Genomic DNA, 4,656 nt, shown 5'->3' with positions numbered 1-4,656 from the left:
AAACTCCATGATTGCAGGGGAAAATGATGGCAAGAGCAGAGGGTGGATATTACCTCATGGCCAAACCATTTGGACAATAGCAATAAAAGACTGCGCCAAACATTGGCAAGAGGAAACTGACTAACATCTATAAGCCTGTCCCCAAAAAACTACAGTCTCCAGGATGATCCAGTTTCCCAATTGCTACCATCTGGGGACCTAACATTCAAAACACATGAGTTTATGGGAGACATCTGAATCAAACCACCATATTCCACCTCTGTACCCCACAAACTGATAACCATACATGATGTAAAATGCAATGCATTAAGTCCAACTTTAAAAGTCCTCATAGTTTTTATCAATCCCAGTAATGTTCAAATATCCCCATAGTCCAGGGTCTTTTAACTGAGCCATAATACCAAAACAAAACAAAACAAAACAAAATACAAAAAAAAAAAAAACCATAATGGTGCAGAATAAATATTCACACTGCAAAAGACAACATTGGGTATGACAACAAAAAATTGAACAAATACAAGATTTAAAACAAACATCAAATTCTGTAGCTCCAAGTCCAATGACTATAAGCAGTGAAAAGTCTTCAAGGCCAGATAATTCTGACCAGTGACAAGTCTCTGGAGTTCCAAATCCATCACTTTAGCTTGACTACGTACAGTCTCAGAAAACTTCATTCAGTGTTGGCATCTCTCCTTGGCTGCCATCCCATAGTTCTGGCTTCTCTTCTGGGTCTCTACTATAACCCACAGTTCATCCTTGTGGCTCCATTGAGCCTTCACAGTTAATAAGACTGCTTCACATTGTCCCTGGCTATTTAAAAACAAACAAACAAACAAACAAAAAATAAAACAGGTTACAAATTCAATGACCCTCTCTTTCCTGCTTTCGTTATACTCCATAGTACCAGGTGGGCTACCAACTTGTTAATCCAGGGGAGACTATAGCTAACTTTGAAGAACATCAAATTCCTTCAGCATCCAGGCCCCTTCAAAAGAGTCTTATTTTTTCTTCTATCCCAATGCAGATCAGCTGACCCATTCTCAATGACTGCAAACAATTGCAGCTGAACAGGCAGAAGTTTTGGCCCAAATATTTCATTTTTTTCTCTGTACCATATCCCTCTATTCATACTGGTCCATTTCTGTGCAATGAAACCCTGCACACATTCTCAGGACATAGCCATAACAGCAAGCCTCTCACACAAACTGCTTATAGCCCAGTCCAGGCAAAGCTCTTTCTCATCTCCAGAAGTCAAACCTCATAGTCCATCCATCTTACTACACTCAGGTCTTTCAACTCTGACCAGAATAGTCCATAAAGCTGTACTTACAGCCCTGCAAAGAAAAGAAAAGCATTTTTTAAGACAAAATTTCACATTCATCCACCTTCCTCCTGTAAAGCAATTCCAAGAGACCAAAGCCACAGTCTAGTTTCTACCATCAAGGTTCCCAATTCTTGGTACCAATTTTACTGTTGTGGCCAGTTTTTAGTTGCTGCACAAAGAATCCAACCAAAAGCAATTTGTAGGAGGAAAGTTATCTTCTGTATATAAGCTCGTCTGCCTGAATAAACCTGAGCCTTGATCAGAACTTGTCTTGGCTCCGTTCCTTGTGTTCTTGTCTCAGATTCATTCCCACTCCCTCCTTCGGGGTCTGTTTTGACTCTCGTGCTGCAGGTTGGCACGAAATTGTTACCTAGATAGTTAGTACTAATTAGGAATATGACATCTGAATGATAATCTGAAAGAAACAGAAAATCCAAACAATAAAATTACATGGCATACAAAAATCCTATACAGTAATATAAGAAACATGAAAATTAAAACAACACATCTCCCCCCAAAAGTGAGATGAAATGTCAGACTGATAATTCAAAGGAATTCAAAAGAATATTTTCAAAGGAGTCAAAGGAGAAAACAAACTCCTTAAGGTATCCCAATACAACATAGGCAATCAGCTGAATGAAATAAGGAGGTTGATATAAGACATGAGTGTAGAGATAGAAATACTGAAAATGAAAAATACAAGTAGAATTAAAAATTCTAAAGAAAGCCTAACCAATAAAGAGTTCAAAGAGAGGATAGAATATGTAAACCAGAAGATAAGGTGAAAATTTGAATATTTCAACAAGGAAAAAAATAAACTAATCCAAAGAGATATGAGTGGGGCTTTCAAGAAATTTGTAAATTTATGAAGATGTTAAATCTAAAAAATCTGGGCTTAGAAGAAGAATTTCAGTCAAAAGGCAAAGCATATATTTTCAATAAAATCATAGAACAAAAATTCTCCAAATTAAGGAAATAGATGCCAATGCAGACTCAGAAGTTATTTAGAACACCAAACAGACAATACCAGGAAATAATCAAGTCACTTATAAAGGCTGGCCCATCAGAATAACAACAGATTTCTCAATGAAATGTTTAAAAGTTAGAAGATCTTAGAAAGATGTATTAGTTCTAATACTTCTGAAATAAAACAGTTGCCAACCCAGACTACTATACCAAGTAAAGCTATCTGTCATAATTGAAGGAGAAAGAAAAACTTTCCAAGATTTAAAAAAAAAAAAAAAAAGGCTAAAAAACTCATGACCACTAAGCCAATGCTATAGAAAAATATTGGAAGGAATCCTTTGGACTTCAGAGAAGGAAAACAACATAGATAAGGCCACAGTAAATAAATAAACAAATAAATCTTTAAAAAAGAAGAAGGAGAAGAACAGAAAAATACCAACCACTACCAAATTAATAAAAATGACAGGAATTAACACATACCTATCAATAGTAACTCTGAATATCAATGGCCTCAATTCCCTAGTCAAAAGACACAGATTAGCAGAATGGCTTCAAAGGCAGGACCCTTATGTTTGTTGACTTCATAAAACACATTTCTCTACAAAAGACAGACACAACTTTACAGTGAAAGAATGGAAAATGCATTTCAAGCAAACGGGGTAGGGTTAGGGTTCAACTGATTAGTATCATATTTTATAAAACAAGGAAACCCCAGACTTAAGTCTAACTGGTTACTAGAATTATACTATACCCAAAGACATATAGCTCCAATCTGAGTCTTGTAAAAATAAATTCTTTACTAACCATGATGACACAGGCTTGTTGAACTTGTGCTGATTGCTTACCATACAAGAAAGTAGTGCTATAAATAATTTTACTTTCTTTTCTGTGCTTCCTTATTATGAAATGTTTAAAGATTTATATGTAAAAGAATTTTAAAGTATAATCATTTTTTATGAAAACCACATTAAAAATAATAAGCTTCTTATTATAGTTTTCAAAGGTAGGAAACAATTGTTTAAAGATGTATATTTATCATTAAAACTTGTACAATAATTAACTGCTGATAAACTGCACTTATGTGTGAAGTCAAGCTTGTTGACACTCATCTTGACTGAGACATAATTGCCCACCTTCATTTCTGACATGCTACATGGACCTAACATTGATGTAACCTCTAGGGAATGGAAATTGTCTTTGATTGAAGCATTTAAAAAAACTCCCAAGTACTGGAATATAGCTAATAATATCTTTGTTAAGAAGAAAGGAAAAGAACCATCACTAATTGGAAGTGGGGTATATTTTCTTATTTTAATTTGTTTACCAAGAACTATATTTTCTGCAAGAACTCATCATGTCTAGCACCAAATATACTGAGGCCAAGTGAAATATGAAAGAAATTTCATTTGTGCTATATATACAACTGTGTCGTGTTGGCTTTTCCTCTTACAAGCATTCACTTGTGATTAGTTTGTATAATTAAAGTTTGTAAAAAAAAAAATTGATGCCTTAAAGAAAGTATTTAATATACTCATAGTTCCTACCTCACAGTAAAGTGACAATGACTGCCATAGTTAAGATACAGTTCATCCTCCAGATGTATCAATCTTGGTTCTCAAGAGTGTTGATGGGGCCTTTAAGAGATAGGACCTAGAAGGAAGTATTAAAGCATTGAAAAGATGTCCTCTGAAGGGATCAAGTGAGACCCTGAGTTAGTTCTAAAGTCTAAGGGAAAAACTATACTTTCAGGGATCCTTTCTATAGTCCATTACTAGAGAAATTTCTCTGACTGTGTAAAATACTGGAAACCATGAGGAGGAGGTACAATGTTCTCTGAGAGGGAAGCCAGTTCTCGGTGTTGCTTTGCTGCAACTGCCACTTGCCATTGATGATCATTCCTGCTCTCCTTCTGGGAAGCTGGAGAGAGAGGATGTAGTCTCAGCAGATAAAATTGAAAAATATAAAAAGAAAAAAAATAAGTTCCACAAGATATTGTAAGAGTGAGACCAGCCTCTGGTGCTCTACCTTCTACCATACACACTACTGTCATTGTGACCCCATACACTGTGAGCTTCTTATCAGAGCCAGCCTGATGCCAGTGTCATGCCTTTGAGTCCCTAGGACTCTGAGCTAAGTTAACCTTTTTTCTTTGTAAAATAGGCCACCATGGCTACTCTGTTACAATAATGAAAACAAGGCTAGTACAGTTACTTAAATGAGATAACACAAGGAATTCCCAATGGGAAAATCACTATCATCACTATGCTATTTTGCCAAATGACTATAAATAGTTTTCTAAATGGTGTACATGGGATTAAAGATGACATTTTTTCCTATGGAGAGATGAACTCCTTTCCTCTCTGACT

The 4,656-nt window shown here is 35.7% G+C and overlaps 1 non-coding gene across 1 annotated transcript; it reads left to right on the top strand.

The window, feature by feature from the left end:
- Window positions 1-4,023: 4,023 nt before the first annotated feature.
- LOC123453984 lies at window positions 4,024-4,236 on the top strand. Its single transcript, XR_006633142.1, has one exon. It is a non-coding gene; the product is annotated as a small nucleolar RNA U3 (small nucleolar RNA).
- The last annotated feature ends 420 nt before the right edge of the window (window positions 4,237-4,656 follow it).

This window comes from Jaculus jaculus, chromosome 12, assembly GCF_020740685.1.
Source record: "Jaculus jaculus isolate mJacJac1 chromosome 12, mJacJac1.mat.Y.cur, whole genome shotgun sequence".
NCBI classification, from domain to species: Eukaryota; Metazoa; Chordata; class Mammalia; order Rodentia; family Dipodidae; genus Jaculus; species Jaculus jaculus.
The sequence above is the reverse complement of the archived record's forward strand: the minus strand, read 5'-3'. Positions and strand labels throughout refer to the sequence as shown.